Source organism: Eptatretus burgeri, chromosome 18, assembly GCF_056783735.1.
Source record: "Eptatretus burgeri isolate ZD-2024b chromosome 18, Ebu_testis_v1, whole genome shotgun sequence".
Lineage (NCBI taxonomy): Eukaryota > Metazoa > Chordata > Myxini > Myxiniformes > Myxinidae > Eptatretus > Eptatretus burgeri.
In genome coordinates, this window is record NC_140978.1 from 32,248,137 (window position 1) to 32,267,843 (window position 19,707).

Sequence of the window (19,707 nt, forward strand, 5' to 3'; positions counted from 1 at the left end):
TTCCAGACTCCCTGGTTTTTATTATTATTATTATTATTTTTTTCTTCGGTATGACGGTGATGTTGACAATTCGATTTCTAGTGCGGATATAATATAATTAATAGGCTGCTGCTCAACGATTTAAATCATAACTGCACTAGAAATCGAAGTGTCAACTTCACCTTCATACTGAAGAACCCCCCCCCCCAAAAAAAAAAAAAACCAGGGAGTCTGGAACACTGATGCTAACCATTACCTTGACGTGTTTCGACTTATGAGTAACTTACAAGTAACGTGTGTGGACGTGTGTCAACGATCACATATCGTGCCTGCAACTTATGGCCAGTGTAGCCGAACTTGTGAGTCATACGCTGGCATAAGTCGTAAAATTTCAACCATGTTAAAATTTGAGGACAACCGCAAAGTACAATGATGAAAGCCAGCGTACTACGACGTATGGCAGTGTTTTTCAGCGTGCTCTCAATGTTTCCAAAACTTACCCATAACGTATTCGACGTGTGCCAGCGTTTTAGACAAATTTTTCAAAAATCGGCATAAGCTGGCTAAAACGTCAAGGTGTGACTGGGCCTTTAGCAGTGATATTCATGTCTCAGCATGTTGTGAGCCAGAGGTCAAAGTCTAGTCTGGGTTGAGCCTAGGGAGTCATGGATTCACTGGATCATGGGTTGTGGCACTGTCGGTACTGATGCAGGGGGACAAAAGTCTGAGTCTTTCAGTCCCTGGTGCTTCCAGTCTTGCTCTATGGATGTGAGACTTGGAAGCTGACCAGGGATCTGAGACAGAGACTTAACTGCTTCGAAGAATCATTGGCTATCGCTGGTCAGACTTTGTGTTCAACTCGCGGTTTCTGAGAGAGACTCAGATGAGAGTTGTAACCTCAATAGTCCGTGAGCATCAGCTGCGGCTGTATGGACATGTGGCTCGTTTTCCTGATGCTGATCCTGCTCACCAGATTGTCTCGGCGAGGGAGTCTCATGAGGGAAGAGGCCAATGGGCTGACCATGTTCCTCATTGTTGCAGCAGGTTGATCACCATCTCATGGGGATGGGCCAGGCATCTACCTGGGGGATGGTCAGACAGAGGCCCCTGGAGTACCAGGGGAAAGTGGATTCAGCAACGCACTCCCATACCTGTCCTGACAGTCAAGTTTGCATAGTTCTAAGATGTGTACCACGAAAATCGATGTCTGGGCTATATAGAGGCCTTCATCTATTTATCTATTTGTCATTTTTCTCAAAACTGCGTTAGGGTAAGGTGTTCTCTGAACTATGTAGTTAAACAAGTAAAGAAAGGGCAAGCCATGAGTTTTCAAGCCAATGGCTTTACCTCCAACATATGTGGGTTCAGGGTCACCACCTTCACCATCAGCAGGTCGTGGAATGAGCGTTCTGCTGACATTAAATAGGAAATTAGTCTTTGTAAAGACTAGAGTCGGTCTGCATCAGATTATAAATAGACTGAATTTTCTCAACCAACTGCTAAGAGAGGTCTGCTGACCATCATGGGGAAGGTGAAGCGATGTTTCGGTCGTGAGCCCTTTCTCAATGGATGTTCTCAATATCAGGGCTCGTACCAGAAACTTAGTTTCAAATTCTTTCCACGGTGGTTGGCACGGCTTTCTCAACATTGGTTTGAGAAAAGTAATTGTTCCACAGACATTGTCCACTAGGGGACAGAAGAGCTCCATCAATGATTGTGGTGGAACATCAATGAAAACAAATTTGGGCTTTTCCAGAATATTTCCTGTTATAACGTCAGATGAGCCTCAAAAACAAAAATTGGTTGTAATGTTTATTACTTATGATCAACGGGTACATCACTTGGTCATGGAGTGTATTCATGATATCAGACACACTCTCTTTGTAGTTTTATTTATTTATTTTGATTATCCATACTCTGCACAGTGTTGGTGTTGCCAAACCAGTTTCTTGGCACATGTTCCACTGGGTGGTTTGCCATTGCCTTTCAAGCATTGTTTGTTCATGCTCGATCCTTTTTGGCAGGCAAGTACAGTGTTTGAACATGCTTTATAACTGTGAGCAGTTATACCGGGGCCCAAGCAGCCCCACGCTTAACCTATCAATGTTAAACTTGAAGTATGTCATCGACTCGGCACGGGGGATAAAAGTTTGATCACTGAAACGCCATCGGTCATGTGGTGTGGCAACCAAATTGATATTAAGTTAAATATTAAAAAAATATATATATACATTTCTCTGAAACCACTTAAACTATCAATGCCATACTTCCCAGATATGATCAACTACCTTTGGTGCATCTGGTGTGATGACGATGATGTCATCGGTCACTTGGTTTGGCAACCATATTGGATTGAAGGAAAATCTTTTACATTGGTTTTCTCTGAAACGGCTCCACTAAATTTAATGAAACTTGAGGGTTGTCATTGAGTCCCGATGTAGACTATAATTCGATAATGACGCCTTCATTTTTGGGATCTCGAGGGGTCTAATGGGAATGAAATGTCGATATTTTAAAAAGGTTTTAGCTAAAATCCAAGATGACTGCCGAACCGCATGACTTATGATGTTTTAGTTTTCAAACTTTATTTAGCATGAGCAGTCGATCATACTGTTATGGTTTTCATGAGTCCCAAAGGAGATCCTCACATAGTTAAAGCTAGTTATTTCATAGTATCCTGTTTAATTTTGTTCAGTTCTCCCAGAACCGAAATGTGTGTCAAGAGGCAAAGAGAAACACGGGTTACCAGAACGCCGCCATTGTCCAACAAGCTTTTCATCCGACCATCACACACCAGGCCTGTCCACGCATGTGCAGACGCAACAGAGCAATACATCACACATCCTCCTCCTCAGACAATTGACACCCATTTAAACACTTCCTCAAGAACAATTGTAATCCTAAATTCTCCAAAAATTCCCATGGCTTACGTACTCATGTCGTACGCAATATGTCAATGAGAGCAATTAATACTTCAGTATTTGTACAATGCATGCTTGGCTTTTAATTATTTTTACAGACATAGCAATCTGGTTGTTTCGGTCTTCAATCTTTTTGTGGGCAACACCTACTGACGGGCACCGGAACAATGTCGACCTTGGGGCCCTCAATGTCATCCACTGCAACGTTGCTCTCCTCAGGTACCTGTGTGTCACTCCCTCCGATGTTCAGGAGCTTCCTCCACTTCTGCTGAAAAATCAACATCGCTGATGACTTTCGATGACAAATCTGCTGCATCAAATCCGCTTCCACATCTGCTGCATGCCCCCAGTTGACACTTCCACAGTATATGAAACAGGACCCATTCACTTGGCGATGTAACCGGGTACCCACTTGCTGCCTGAGCTGTAATTTTGAACTGAAACGTATTATCCAATTTCAAACTCCTGAATTGTCCGTGCATCATGAGTTAATTTTTGTGACAGCTGTTTATGCTCAACCATAGCGGTGATGTTGGGTACAACCATGTTTATACGTGTACGGAGTTTCCTGTTCATGAGCATCTCTGTCAGTGTTTGTGTCATTGTGGACTGCGGTGTTGTGCGATAACTCAAGGGAAATTGCGACACACGAGTGTGCAAGGGACCACTCATTTTATGGAGTGCCGATTTCACAGTTTGCACCGCACGTTCTGCCAACCCGTTTGTCGCTGGATGGTATGGAGCACTCCTGACATGTCAAACTCCGTTCATTTTCATGAACTTTTCAAATTGTTCGCTCGTGAAACACGGCCCATTGTCTGACACAAGAGTTTGAGGTATGCCGTGTGCAGCAAACGCTTCTTGCATTTTGTCAATCATGACTTCACTCGACATCTTCGAAGTGACATATACTTCAATCCACTTTGAGTATGCATTGACCACAATGAATAGCATCTTTCCCTCGACTGGACCCGCATAGTCTACATGTATGCACGACCATGTTTGACTAGGGTACTCCCAAAGATGCAGTGGTGCTTTAGAAGGAAGTTTCTAGAACGCCTGACATTCATGATATCCTTTAACCTTTTGCTCCAAGTCAATATCCATTCGTGGCCACTACATGTAGCTTCGTGCCAAAGCCTTCATCCTAACAATACCTGGGTGGCCCTCGTGCAACATGTCAACCATCTGACGTTGGTATTGGGGTGGCAGTACCATCCGTGCTCCCCATAGCACACAACCACTCAGTTCCTGCTTTCCTCAGTTCGGTGCTTGTGCACACTCAGTGAACACTCAGTTCCTGCTTATGACTAGCGAATCGTTTGAACTCTTCCTGGGGCAATGTGCCTGGCCAACCCCTGAAGATATACTCACGAACGCATGAAAGCATAGGGTCCCTGCCTGTCATTAGCCGTACATGCATAGGGGTGATTAGTGAACTCTCCGTCGTGTCCATCAAGAGAGTCACTTCTTCCGGAATTGGAGCTTCCAGCCCAGTCATTGCACGTGGAAGACTGTTCAGCACGTCGGCATTGGCATTGGTCATGCCAGGTTTGTATACAATATGATAATCGTAGGCTGCAAGGGTTAATGCCCAATGCTGAACTCGAGGTGATACCATTGGTGGAATAGCCCGCTTTTCATGAAATAACCCTAGCAAGGGCTTGTGGTCTGTATTTATTTGAAAGGCATGGCCATCCAGATAGATGTGGAACTTATTAACTCCAAAAATTACTGCAAGACCTTCCTTATCAACCTGAGAGTATCTGCGCTCTGCCTTATTCAATGTGCACGAAGTATACCCAATCGGTCTCTCTGTCCCATCTGGCATTATGTGCGCCAGCACCGCTCCGACACCATATGACTGGTATCACATGACCCCACTAGTTTCTTGTGATCATCGTAATGAGTCAGGACTTGTGTGGATTTTAGCAAGCACTTTGCTTTTCGGAATGCTCCTTGTTGATCCTTCTTCCATTGCCACCACACCTCCTTCCATAGTAGGCAATGTCGAGGCTCAAGTGCAGATGCTAAATCTGGCGAAAACTTGCCATCGTAGTTCAGTAGCCCGAAGAAGGACTTCAGTTCTTTTACATTATTTGGTGCAGGTGCCTCGGTGATCGCCCTGACCTTCTCATCTGTCGGCTGTATCCCATTCACGGTTAACTTGTGGCCGAGGTATGTGACTTCAGCAGCGAGAAAAACTCATTTATGTCATTGTAATCGCAATCCCGCATCTTGCAACTTCTTCAAGACACTCTTAAGGTTGCAAAAATGGTGCACCAACAGAATTTCCCATTACTAACAAATCATCAAGGTAGACCACGACTCCTGGAATCCCCTCCAGCAAATTCTCCATTGTGCGATGGAACACAAGTGGCACCGTTGACACACCAAATGGTAAGCGTGTGTATCTGAACAATCCCCTATGTGTGTTTATTGTGACAAATTCACGTGAATTTTTTGACAAAACCAACTGCTGGTAGTATAGACGTGGCTCAAGTCTAGCTTTGTGAAGAGTTCCCCCCAGAAAGTTTTGCGAACAACTCATCAATGCGTGGAATGGGGTAAGTGTCTGAGGGGGCTGCTGGATTGACTGTAACCTTGGAGTCTCTGCATATCCGAACCGAGCCATCTCCTTTCATAACTGGGACGATCTGAGCTGCCCAATCAGGAAATTGTACAAGTTCTGTGATCCCAGACTTTAGCAACCGATCCAAATCCTGATCTACCTTCCCTCTCAGCGAAAATTGTACCGGGCAGGCTTTCACAAACTTAGGAATTGCATTTGGGTCAATATCTAGCACAACCTCCGTTCCTTTCAGTTTTCCCAGCTCCAAGGTGAAAAGGTCTCCATCATCCTTAAGGAGTTTCCTCAATTGATCACCGACATTGAGGTTGTTCACCTCCTGCCAATTCAACCAGATTACTCGGAGCCAATCCCGTCCCAGCACACTGGACCCCGAATCTCTCACCATCATTAAGGTCAACTCTGCCTTTTGTGTGCCCTACCTTGCAGCGACCTTGCATTCTCCCACAATATCCACAGGTTCACCAGTATATGTGCGTAGTGTGGTCTGACTGGGGAAGATTGTGGGTCTGTTTGGGTTGTCTGCCTTCCACTTCTGGAATGTAGCGACACTAATCAGTGATACCGAAGACCCCGTATCTATTTGCATCTGTACTTCTCTGCCTTGTACCTCCAACCTCACAACCAGCGGTTTGGATTTTGCTTGGTTGCTCGATTTATAAAAAACACTGTACGTGTCCTCTTCATTTTCCTCCTCTAACTGATATGTCTTGTATTGAGACCTTTTGCTCATTCCCTGTGGAGAGCTGTACTTGCTCTGGGGAAAGCTTTGGGTTTTTGGGTTTTGAACGACAGACTCTTGCAAAGTGACCCTTTTTGCCACTTTTTCGCAGTCCACATTTCTAGCTGAACACTCGCTAGCTTGATTATGAGCCATCCGTCCACAGTGATCACATTTTACTGTGGACCCCTCTTCAAAAGATAAAGCCCGGGGGGTCCGGCGGCTATTCAAACTCGTCATCTTGTTCACTGCTCCCTGATCTCGCACTACTCCGGTATGTTCATGGAGATCCAATGTGTTCTTTTCCACCAATTCCATTGATGAAGCTCTATTCAAGGCGTCCCATTAGCAATCTGCGTTGGATGCGATCGCTCGTTACTCAACAGACTGACCGATCCCGTAGCGTTTCCTCGAGATTACCTCCTTATTCACACCGTTCAGCCAATTTACGTAAGACTGCTACTGACTGTAAATTTACGTGTTACTTGGCGAAATGTTTTTTTTAATTTTTTATCAAGTATGTTGGTCTGCAGCGTTTTTCTGCCTGTTTGTCTGTCAGTTTGTTTGTCTGTCACACGATTTTTGACCACAGTTTTCAAACAATCGTTTGGAAATTTTTCTGTGTGTAGGTGAACAGCCACGGACGACAACACTAAATTTTGGTGAAGATCCGAATCCACATCCGGATCGGAGATTTTTTTTTTTTAAAGAGATTGTTCACCATTGAGAGATCATGCCAAAAACGATATATAGCACAATATCTCAAAAGGTTATAATGGATTCACATGAAACTTGGTGGACAGGTTGGGAGTGCCACGAGGAAGAATTGATTCAATTTTGGTGAAAATCCGGATCTGGATACGAGAGTTATTTAATTTTTAACTGATTCTTCACCATTTTGAGATGGGGCCAAAAACTATGTATAGCATGTTATCTCTAAAAGTTGTGGACAACTTGTGACAAAACGAGGTGGAAGAGTTGGTTATGTGATAAGAACAAGCCAGTTAGATTTTGGTTAAGGTCCGGAATCGGATCTGACCTATTAGTGGCATAAAAATGTAAACTATTTAGCCTAGTGGAGGTATGTTCTCTACGGAGTGCTGTTCGGTTTTGCCAAGTTGTCACTGTATGATTGATTTTTCATTTTTAAGTCATTCAGGTCAAGACAGATCAGGTCTGCGACTTGCTATGGTCACATGTAAACCCATACTAACCTGGTCATCATTGAATGTCGGCGATGAAACCGGCTCTCCCCATCAGGTCCCCTAATGTGGAACATGTATAGACATGGACACCCAGCAGGATTAAATACAAAACCTGCCAAAGGGTGGAGGAGCTATTTATGAGCCAACGGCCATCCATATCTGGTGCGAACTGCATCTGCGGATGTTCTGCTGCAGTTGGTTACTTTCTCTTGGAGGGTGATGGCATAATTTGCACTCCAGCCACCACAAAACACTTCATTCTGTAAAACACATCAGGTGTGTGACAGGGTGGGGGCTGATGTGTCTTCCAGCAGATGGCGGTCTCCTCCGGTGAAACTGAGGCGTCCCTTCGGGTGCTTGCCTGGAATGACCTGTCCCAAACAGATGGGAATGGGTGAGGCATCTGCCTAGGAAATGGCGAGACAGAGGCCCCTGGTGTACCAGCGGAAAGTGGATGCACTGGTGTGCTGTGAAAAGCGCATGCTCAAATTGTATGTTTGTGTACGTCATTCAATCACAAATATATTTTATGAGAAACTGCAGCTTGAAATTCATGAGAGATATCCATATATATTGTTGTGGTTACCAAATTCGCAAACCACCATTCAGGTCCCTTAGGTGAGATATCTCGGTAAGTATATGTGTAGTTAGGCCCAAACCCGTTGTCTAGAGGGAATAAATGTCATTCATGCGTGCTGCGACTCTTCAGGATAGCCGTTTTTCTTTTACTATCTTTATTTTGGACCAACCGCCATTATTACCACCACCAACCACGTCTCAACAGCCATCACAACAACAACCACCAACCACAACGCCGCTTCACCACAACCGCCACGACCTTTACCGTCACAACTCACCACCATCGCATCACCGTCATCTCGCGCTACTCGTGGGCACCGATGCTGGACTCGTGTAAGGCGCGCACCGTGCAGCGTGTTCAAAAGCATCGCGGACTTTCCGCAGAAAAACGGATCAAAAACGACTCACGCCCACTTTTGTTCCGTCCAATCGGTGAGCGAGGGGCGATTTGGCCCCGCCTCCAGGGCGTTGGAGGGCGGTCGCTATATGCAAATTCATGGATCAAAAAGCATTCACGCCCACTTTTTCTCGGGCCAATGGGGAGCGAGGTGAAAGGTCGGAGGCAGAGGGTCAAAGATGAGAGAGCGAAGCCACGGGGCTTATAAAAACGACTGCGTTCATCAGTCGAGTCGAGTCCAGTGGAAGTTGAGAAGCAGTTCAGTTCGCAGGAGGAAGAGTTGAGTTGGAAGCGGAGGAAGAGCTCAGTGCAGTTGGGAGTTCGCGGAGTCGGAGTGAAGAGGAGGGAGCTGTGGAGAGGCGGCGGCGGCGAAGGCGAACGAGGGGTGCTCGCGTCGGATTCGGGGAACTGAGGAGAGAGAAAGGCCGGCGGCGCGACCGAGGTCGTGGTGGAGACGCTCGTCGCGGGACCCGCGATTTTGTGAAATCCTCCTTTCCCCGAGCATCAGCAACCCCCTCCTGTTTCCCCCCGCGCTGAGATAGTGCGACAAAAGGGGGCCCCCTTCCCACCCCCTACCAGACACTGTCCGCGAGGCCCGCGGAGTTGAGGCACCACCGCCGCTCCGCGTCTCATCATCAGACGGGTAGGCCCGACACGGTCTCGGCCCCAGGCCCGCCTACCCCCTCATCCTGGAGGGTGGTTCTCTTTTCTTTTGCTTTGGGAATATGTGTTGTCGGCGCCGTCTGTGAAGTAAAATTGTATGTGTTGCCGTGTGCTCGCGTAGTCGGTATTAGATCTGCATTGTTGCATTTGCTTTTTGTCTTCTTCTTTTCTATGTGCTTTTGGTGGAATTGTATATGTGTGCTTCCCATGTGCCGCGAAATAAATGTGCTTATTATTGAACTGTTTTCCCGCTTCGCTTCGTCATTTCTTTCATTGAATCCCCATCTTGCTTCACGTAAAGGGTTGGTCCTGGGCTAAGACGCCCGATAATTAATCAAACCATCGAGGCCGACGAATAACACCGCTCGGTTATCCCGATAGTACGGAACGGGTCGCTTAAGTGGCCCGTGTCCGAAGTCGACCTGCGGCGAGGTGCGATCGCCCGGTCTACCCTCCGTGTGGGTACTTAGGTAGGTCGAATTTGGCGAGCAACCCTATCCCACGCGGGGGCCGATTGGCTCGATCGCGGTGAGACCGAAAGGTCCACCCGTGACTGGTTCCCGGCGTTAGTCCGAGAGGGTCACGACTGGATTGTCCGTCCGGTGGGTGACGTGCCGCGATTCGAGTTACGTGGCCGTCAGCACGCCGGCGGGCGCGAATCCGCGACAATATATATATATATATATATATATATATATATATATATATATATATATATATATATATATATATATATATATATATATATATATATTGTTGTGGTTACCAAATTCGCAAACCACCATTCAGGTCCCTTAGGTGAGGTATCTCGGCAAGTATATGTGTAGTTAGGCCCAAACCCGTTGTCTAGTGGGAATACATGTCATTTATGCGTGCTGCGACTCTTCAGGATAGCCGTTTTTCTTTTACTATCTTTATTTTGGACCAACCACCATGATTACCACCACAACCACAACATCAACCACCAACCACAACGCCGCTTCACCACAACCGCCACGACCTTCACGTCACACCTCGCAACCGTAGCATCGCCACCGTTCTTGCCCCGCTGTGGGTACCGGTGTTGGACTCGTGCAGGGCGCGCGTCGAACAGCGTGTACAAAATCACGGATTTTGTGCTTCAAAAACGGATCAAAAACGACACACGCCCACTTTTTGCAGTCCAATCGGTGAGCGAGGGGCGATTTGGCCCCGCCTCCAGGACGATCGATATATGCAAATTTGTGGATCAAAAAGCCTTCACGCCCACTTTTTCTCGGGCCAATGGGGAGCGAGGTGAAAGGTCAAAGGGAGGGGGTCAAAGGCGAAGCTACGGGGGGGGGGATAAAAGGACCGTGTTCGTCAGTCAGGAGAGTCGAGAGTCGGAGAGTCCAGAGGCGGAGAGTAGGAGAGTCGGAAGCAGAGGGTCAAGACTTCGCGGGCGGTGGAGCTGCTCGTCGTGTGTGTTGGAGTCGGAACGGAGGGGACGAGCTGTGGAAAGGCGGCGACACCAGACGAGGGGGTGCTCGCGTCGTGCAGGGAGCTGCACCCGAGGGAGGCCGACAGCGCGACCTGGCCGAGGTGGAGACGCACACCAGGGATAATAAAGATCCTCTATACCCCGAGCATCAGCAACCCCCTCCTGTTTCCCCCCGCGCTGAGATAGTGCGACCAAGGGGGCCCCTTTCCCACCCCCTACCAGACACTGCCCGCGAGGCCCGCGGGGTTGGGGCGCCATCGCCGCTCCGCGTCTCATCACCAGACGGGTAGGCACGACCCGGTCTCGGCCTCAGGCCCGCCTCATCCTTGAGGGTATTCTTTCCTTGGTTTTGGGTATGTGTTGTCGGCGCCGTCTGTGAAGTAGAATTGTATAAGTGTTGCCGTGTGCTCGGTAGTCGGTATTAGCTCTGCATTGTGTTTTCGCTTTTACATTTGCTTTTTGTGTAAATTGCATTGTGTCTTTTCTGTGTGCATTTGGTGGAATTGTATATGTGTGCTTGCCGTGTGCCGCGAATAAATGTGCTTTTGTGTTGAACTGTTTCCCGCTTCGCTTCGTCATTTCTCCCATTGAATCCTCATCTTGCTTCACGTAAAGGGTTGGTAGTGGGCTGAATACGCCCGATAATTAATCGAACCGTCGAGGTCGACGATAACACCGCTCGGTTATTCTGATAGTACGGAACGGGTCGCTTAAGTGGCCCGTGTCCGAAGTCGACCTGCGGCGAGGTGCGATCGCCCGGTCTACCCTCCGCGTGGGTACTTAGGTAGGTCGAATTTGGCGAGCAACCCTATCCCACGCGGGGGCTGATTGGCTCGATCGCGGTGAGACCGAAAGGTCCACCCGTGACTGGTTCCCGGCGTTAGTCCGAGAGGGTCACGACTGGATTGTCCGTCCGGTGGGCGACGTGCCGCGATTCGAGTTACGTGGCCGTCAGCACGCCGGCGGGCGCGAACACCGCAACACTGGTGTCAGGTCGTGCGATACAAATTCATCGCCCTCCTCGCGGCACTGGTATCGGAGAACAGGAAAACGGGCTCTCCTGTCTCCGGCTAAATTCACGGGAATCGGTCCAGGGGTGAGAGAAGCGACCCCCGATTCCCTCCAAATTACGAGCGAGCAAATTAACCCTTCACGAGAAGCAAGATGGCGTCTCAAGGCGAGCGGGAGCCGGGGGTATTAGAAATGTATATGTGTAGTAATGTAGAATCCATGGTCCAGGATGGAATCCCCGAGCAGGAAATGTTGATTGTGCAGGAACACGAACTCGCCCAACTGAACCCAGGGCCCGAGGTGGGTGCGGCAGCGGCCGCGGTGTATGACACCTCCCCCCCCCTCTCCACCAAGACCCTTCCCCAACCCCTGCCGAAACGGCTCACTCAAGCGCACCCGACGTGGCCCAGCTATGCGCCATGCTGGCGGCAATGACAAATGAAATAAAAAACGAAATGAAAGGCATGAACGAAAAGATGGATACAAATACAAATGAAATGAAAAACGAAATGAAAGGCATGAACGAAAAGATGGATACAAATACAAATGAAATGAAAAACGAAATGAACAAGCAAATAAACGGAATGGAAGCAAACATGAAGGAGGAAATGAAAAAGTTCCGGGGTGAGACGCAGAACATGGGCCGATGCCTGCAGGCGGGCATGAAGGCCGTGACAAAGGAAATAATAATGGTGGAGACAAGGGAGGTAAAGGGTGAAGAGTTGGCAGAGACACGGGAGATAGAAAAAATAGAGGAAAGACTACACGAGGAAGACGGGGTAAGTGACGCACACACACACACAGAGGTAGTGGAGGATAATGGGGGTGAGCTGGCGGACTGGGTAGAGACCCAGTGCGAGCACCTGGATGACCTCCTCCAGGAACGAGGGGAGGGAGTCTGCCCCCTTGAGGCGAGTCACGACCAGGTGAGTTCGGTCGTGCTTTGCGAGGTTGAGGGGACGAGTGCTGTGGACGGGTGCACGGAGAGCTTGGGGGGTGTAGAGGCCCCGGAGACCCTTGTGGGGACACAAATCCCCAGTGTGGTTGTCCCTGTGTGTGTGGTGCAAGGTGTGAGTGCGTCCCCGTGTGTGGAAGCGACCCCGTGTGTGAGTGGTGTGGTGGCGATGGTGCCGGAGTGCGTGCTTCCCAGCACGCCGTGTGTGGATGAGGCACCGCGGGTTAGTGCCCCCGCGTGTGTGGATGAAACGGCCAGTGTGAGTGAGGCACCGCGGTTGAGTGCCCCCGCGTGTATGAGTGGGGCACGGTGTGTGGAAGAGACCGCGTGTTTGAGTGTCGCCGTGTGTATGAGTGAGGTACCGCGGGTGAGTGCCCCCGCGTGTGTGAGTGAGGCACGGAGTGTGGATGAGGAACAGCGGTTGAGTGCCCCCGCGTGTGTGAGCGAGGGACGGTGTGTGGGTGAGGCACCGCGGGTGAGTGCCCCCGCACGCGTGAGTGAACGGCCGTGTGCAAGGTCGCTGTGTGCAAGGGAGACCGTGTGTGTGAGAGAGCGGTATGTGAGGGAGATGTCGGTTGGCATGCGGGAGCACGCAGCCGCGTCTCCCCGTGTGAATGTGATTGAGTGGACTGTGTGCGTCGTAACACGCAGGTGTGCGTGGGTTGAATGGCGACGACGGCGACATGGGAGAAACGAAAGCCGAGTAGCGGCTGTAGCTATTTCGGGGACCGTGCCGGGTTCACCCAGCAGTGAGCACGCGGTCCGTGCTGTGCAACGCACGAGACCACCACGTGCTCGCTTGCGAGAGTGAAGTCCCGGTCCGGAAACGCACGCGGTGGATTTGCCGATCCCGCGGACGGACAAAGTTTAGGCAGGTAAACGGATTTGGACCGGACGGGTTCTCCACGCGATCGTGTGTGTTAAGCTCCAACGGGCAAAGCACATGTGTTCGCGTGGGGAACCCCTCGAGACGTGGGGCTTGTTTTTTTTTATGCGCACGGTGACGTCATGGCTGCACGTGGGGTTGGAATCCGGCAGGAGGGGTATCTCTGCCGGATGGTCCCGTCCAAGGAGGGACGAGGAACACGTGCAGCTGCATGACGTCACGGGCAGGTGCAAAGTGCGCGAGCTCTGAGTTGCCGCGCAGGTGCTGCGCATGAAAAAAAAAAAAGCAAGCCTCACTTTCGGGTGTACAGGATTCCTGGGCAAGGGGTGGAAGACCCCCTTGGCCTGGGCACAGGATGGAAACTAGTTAGGGGGAAGGGTTAGCTTAGTTAGACCGACTTCATGGGGCAGGGGTAAGTCCTCATGGAGTCCGTGGAATGGATTAGGTAGAGGGATTGTAGCCAGATTTAGGTTGGGAAATAAAATGAATTTTTGAGTTAGGAGACAGAGACAGACTGGTGAGTGTGTAGAGGGGACGTAGTTTAGCTACGTAGTGTTAAAAGGAACGTGCTGTAGTTTAAGGGACGACGTGGGAGCACGAGTTAGTTAGGGGAGGTAGTTAGAAGGATGGCAGAGTTCAGTGGTGTGTGTGTTGAAGAGTTGGTGAGTGAAGTGGAAGCATGTGCTTGGTGAGTGAGTGAGGCCAGCGGGTCTGTGTGAGTGGAGTGAGTGGGGAATGCATGGTGCGATGAGTGATTGGGGGGAGGAGTGACTCCCGCCCAAGGGACCCCGGGGTCAGAGTAAAGTGAGTTAGCTGGGTTAGTCAAATTAACAAAAATGGAGGTCGTTTTGCTGTTGGTGGGAGTGTAGGCTCGAAACCCATTTGGAGGGGTGCAGGAGCCCTGTTGACGGGCTTGGGAGCGTGGCTGCGAAAGGTGAGTATCGCTGAGTGGGTACCCCGGGCACCAGGCTAGTCGGCCGCGGTAGGCCATGGGCCCATGGGGGGCCGGGATAGAGTAGTGGGCACGGGTGCGCCTGCTTGGTGCGGGGGCCCGGGGCGCCATTAGCCGCGTGGGCAGTGTTGTGGGCACGGGTGACCCTCGGAAAGGGGCCCGGGAGGCCGGCCTGCCACGTGTGCGTTTCAGGGGAGGTGCCATGGGGGGCACTCCCCGGTGTTAGGGAGCTGGTAGGCTCGGAGGCAGTGTAGTGCCCGGGGGTGCCATAGCGGGAGATTCGGCAGAGGGTCGTGCCTGCCAAAGGGAGCCACGTGTCCTAGCCAGGAGACCGTGTGAGGGCACGGAGAGAAAATTGGGGGGCGAGGCCCGAAATTGTGAGGACACCAACACAGGCGACGGGAATCTGGGTTGTTAGAACCAATAGTTTAAGCGAGAGGCGCTTGTTGAAAGCCCCGGGGTAGTTTAACAGTTAAATGGTTAGGGTCGATTAGGAGATGTACCCCTCCGCACCATCCATCCCCTCGCTGTCGTTGTGGGCCGCTGGACCCACTTTGGTTATAGATCGCTGAACTCTGGGGAGGCCATCCTGAGGCTTCGTTGGGCCTCAACACAGGACGTTGGCTCTCCCTTATTCCCCTCCGGGAAGGGAACGTAGGGGTTGGGAGTAGGCTAGGTGACAGGATAGGTTAGCCGAACAAAGACGATAAAGGGGGTTAGGGGACGATTTATAGTGGGGAAGTAAAAATAAAAACAACAAAAAAATAAGTTGGGGCTAAATTGGGGTTTGACAAATTAAGGGAGTGGGTATGTACAGTGACAGGCAAAGGCGATAGGTGGGAGGGAGACAGGTAGGTAGGTCCGAGCCCGCCTTCCAAGTGGCCAGCACCACCGCACTCCCTCCACCAACTTCCACTGACGGCAAAAGCTGGCCAGCTTCATCTGCAGCTGTGGTACTTCAAGGCCTGTGCCGGCCAGTTCATCTGCGGGCTGTGTTTGCCTGCAACGGCCTGGTTCTGCGGGCTGTGTTTGCCTGCAGCGGCCTTCTTCTGCGGGCTGTGTTTGCCTGCTCACCTTTGCCATGCCATGCCCACTGCCCATGTTCACCAGCCCCGTTCAATTTTTGCTTTGCCCCCCCCCCCCTGTTCATTTCCATGTGCGCCAGGATCAAGGCAACAGTTTGCAAGCTGCGAGAACTGCCCTGTTGGCAGCTACAACACGGGCCTGCAGTGGCGGCCCGTGCACCGTGTTTGTGTCCATCCATCCATTCGTTGTGCTCATTGCATGTGCCACTTGAGCTGGCACGGAGACTGCGTTGTGCAGCCCATGCACCGTTGTGGTTCACTGCGTTCAGTTCAAAAGGGAAGGCCTTGGACTGCGTGTGAGCAGCCAGCCACGTTCCCTGTCACCTGCATTGTTTGAGCCAGAGACTGCATGTGGGCAGCCTGGCTCCCTGCTAACTGCTTTCTTTTTGCAGAGTTCAGTGATCCTGGGCCATGGTTTAGTGTAAAATTTGTAAGTTAAGGTTAAGATGTACTGTACATATGAGTGCGCCCCCGGCATGTCTGTCTGTCTAGCGCCGGCAATTTTATTTCAGTCGTCCGTGTGAGTGAGTTTGTTTAGGTAGTTACGCAGCCCTCAGGTTATTTATTTTGGGGACACGAATACCATGAATGTCGCACTCAGGGATCCGTAGGTAAAATGTACTAGGGGAAAACTACACATGATGGCACACGAAAATTTGACGACTCGGGACGAGTCTGTAAAAAGGGAAGGGGGTAGTGTTGTGGTTACCAAATTCGCAAACCACCATTCAGGTCCCTTAGGTGAGGTATCTCGGCAAGTATATGTGTAGTTAGGCCCAAACCCGTTGTCTAGTGGGAATACATGTCATTTATGCGTGCTGCGACTCTTCAGGATAGCCGTTTTTCTTTTACTATCTTTATTTTGGACCAACCGCCATGATTACCACCACAACCACAACATCAACCACCAACCACAACGCCGCTTCACCACAACCGCCACGACCTTCACGTCACACCTCGCAACCGTAGCATCGCCACCGTTCTTGCCCCGCTGTGGGTACCGGTGTTGGACTCGTGCAGGGCGCGCGTCGAACAGCGTGTACAAAATCACGGATTTTGTGCTTCAAAAACGGATCAAAAACGACACACGCCCACTTTTTGCCGTCCAATCGGTGAGCGAGGGGCGATTTGGCCCCGCCTCCAGGACGATCGATATATGCAAATTTGTGGATCAAAAAGCCTTCACAGCCACTTTTTCTCGGGCCAATGGGGAGCGAGGTGAAAGGTCAAAGGGAGGGGGTCAAAGGCGAAGCTACGGGGGGATAAAAGGACCGTGTTCGTCAGTCAGGAGAGTCGAGAGGCGGAGAGTAGGAGAGTCGGAAGCAGAGGGTCAAGACTTCGCGGGCGGTGGAGCTGCTCGTCGTGTGCGTTGGAGTCGGAACGGAGGGGACGAGCTGTGGAAAGGCGGCGACACCAGACGAGGGGGTGCTCGCGTCGTGCAGGGAGCTGCACCCGAGGGAGGCCGACAGCGCGACCTGGCCGAGGTGGAGACGCACACCAGGGATAATAAAGATCCTCTATACCCCGAGCATCAGCAACCCCCTCCTGTTTCCCCCCGCGCTGAGATAGTGCGACCAAGGGGGCCCCTTTCCCACCCCCTACCAGACACTGCCCGCGAGGCCCGCGGGGTTGGGGCGCCATCGCCGCTCCGCGTCTCATCACCAGACGGGTAGGCGCGACCCGGTCTCGGCCTCAGGCCCGCCTCATCCTTGAGGGTATTCTTTCCTTGGTTTTGGGTATGTGTTGTCGGCGCCGTCTGTGAAGTAGAATTGTATAAGTGTTGCCGTGTGCTCGGTAGTCGGTATTAGCTCTGCATTGTGTTTTCGCTTTTACATTTGCTTTTTGTGTAAATTGCATTGTGTCTTTTCTGTGTGCATTTGGTGGAATTGTATATGTGTGCTTGCCGTGTGCCGCGAATAAATGTGCTTTTGTGTTGAACTGTTTCCCGCTTCGCTTCGTCATTTCTCCCATTGAATCCTCATCTTGCTTCACGTAAAGGGTTGGTAGTGGGCTGAATACGCCCGATAATTAATCGAACCGTCGAGGTCGACGATAACACCGCTCGGTTATTCTGATAGTACGGAACGGGTCGCTTAAGTGGCCCGTGTCCGAAGTCGACCTGCGGCGAGGTGCGATCGCCCGGTCTACCCTCCGCGTGGGTACTTAGGTAGGTCGAATTTGGCGAGCAACCCTATCCCACGCGGGGGCTGATTGGCTCGATCGCGGTGAGACCGAAAGGTCCACCCGTGACTGGTTCCCGGCGTTAGTCCGAGAGGGTCACGACTGGATTGTCCGTCCGGTGGGCGACGTGCCGCGATTCGAGTTACGTGGCCGTCAGCACGCCGGCGGGCGCGAACACCGCAACAATATATATATATATATATATATATATATATATATATATATATATATATATATATATATATTCATATATATATATATATATATATTCATATATATATATATATATATATACACACACACACACACACACACACACACACACACACACACACACACACACACACACACACACACACACACACACACACACACACACACACACACACACACACACACACACACACACACACACGTCACAAAATGCTTTTCAAAAGTTGGTTTTATATTGCCTTATGATATTTACGAGACAAATAAGTCTTAAGAGTATGTCTTTTTTTGTGGGGTTCTTATTTTACATTTTCATGATTACCCTGGACAGAGGAGAGGGTATTGCATTTCGGTCTGTTTGTCTGTCTGTCCCCCATAACATAATAACTGTTGTTTTTTTTTTCAAATGAGATCGCATTTTTTCACCCTTTTCTGCGATCTGCTTTCATTATATTAATATAATTATTATGTTAATATATCCATAAAAAAATACCTTCCAACGTCAAATCGAATCTCATGTTTGGAACTCCCTCGAGGAGGAAATTGGGGGAAGTACAGGGGAGAATGCATGCAGGACATGTGACCCCTCAGGAGAGCACATGTGACCCCACAGGAGAACATGACCCCATAGGATACAACATCCATGCAGTGGGAACTGGCGGTGTGTCCCGGTTGGGAGGTGTAGCCGGCAGTTACTGCAAGCACAAAGAGGTACGCAGACAGCATGCATGGACGTGGTACAAATGCTGAGATTGGCATTTGTAAAGGGCTCATCTCAGGGATGTGTGCATGCCTACATGCTTGGTTAAGTGTGTGAGGTGGGCGGGTTAGCAGGCGAGTGGATAAAAGTCTTATCTGCAGCTGTGCTACATGGTGCCATGGTGAGGTTATGCAGCTGTTTCGCAAACCATGGCACGTGGGGAGCGGACATGCTGCGGTGCCAAAGCCATGCGGGACGTGCCGTGCACTGTGGGTGTGGGGAAAGTGAGCGTGTTGGTGAGAATCCATGCATGTGTGTGATTGAAACGATAAGTATATTTCTGGTGCGGGTGCACGATTAGCTTGGACCACGAGGAGGTTGGAGGGATGCATATTGGGGGGGGGAGGGGGGAAGGTGGGGGCTGCCAAGGACTGACCAATTAGTTTTGAATTTAAAACGGCTTTCCCAGAGAGTAGCATGGATGAATCTGACTTGGAGTGAGCTGACCTGAGGGGTGCAAAGGTTGCTGCATGTGTGAGCACGCATGCAGGCAGGCCTTTTCCAGGTAGATAGCTTGGGTTTTAAATGCTCCTGCCTGGTTTTATATAGATCCAGATTGTTAAAAAGAAAACGTTGCTGGTTGGGCGAATTTTATCACCTCGGTAATGCCCTGGTTTGTTGCCTTCCCTTCACATCCCCTCACACTGCCTTCCCTTCCTCTTCCCTCACACTGCCTTCCCTTCCCTTCTTCCTCATCCTCTTTGCTCCCACCCCCTCCCAGAGTGTATAGCATCGCGTGGTGAGACGTCGCTCCCCCCCCGCCTTGCTCCTCCTCGCTCCTCTCTTTCCCATTGTCCTCCCTCCTCTCTCCATCTCCTCTTTCTCTCCTACCCTCTAAATATTCCCATCAGTTAAGCGATGGGTTGTATTTGCTAGTGTAGAAATAAAAAGGAAGTGCTTCCCTTTGTTTTTTAAGAACTGATCCGATTTCAAAGATGAAAGTAACGCAAGAAGTTGAGAAGATCTCCTGATGCGCATGAGAAAACGAGATGCAGAAGGCACACGGAGCATTGCAAATGATGTGCAAACGTCACAGAAAACTCCTGACATCGCCCTATGTGTTCGAAAACTTCACTGGAAGCAATCTCGTCCAAATGAATTATGAATTATTGCCAAGTATAACTCGGGTCGAACCGACCCATCAATTGCATTC

General features: G+C 50.2%; 1 long non-coding RNA gene and 1 pseudogene across 6 annotated transcripts in view; one reads left to right on the forward strand and one right to left on the reverse strand.

Moving 5' to 3' along the window:
* Positions 1-19,707, forward strand: part of LOC147008837 (uncharacterized) — a 44,186-nt gene that overhangs the window by 22,043 nt on the left and 2,436 nt on the right. For 3 of the 5 annotated variants that reach the window (XR_015053325.1, XR_015053326.1, XR_015053328.1), the window contains one exon: positions 7,728-7,917. This is a non-coding gene — a long non-coding RNA (uncharacterized LOC147008837). The remainder of the gene's footprint in view (positions 1-7,727; positions 7,918-19,707) is intronic. The other 2 variants (XR_015053327.1, XR_015053329.1) reach the window with 2 other exon arrangements.
* Positions 1-19,707, reverse strand: part of LOC147008838 (uncharacterized) — a 59,758-nt pseudogene that overhangs the window by 4,891 nt on the left and 35,160 nt on the right. The gene's annotated exons all lie outside the window — the stretch shown is intronic.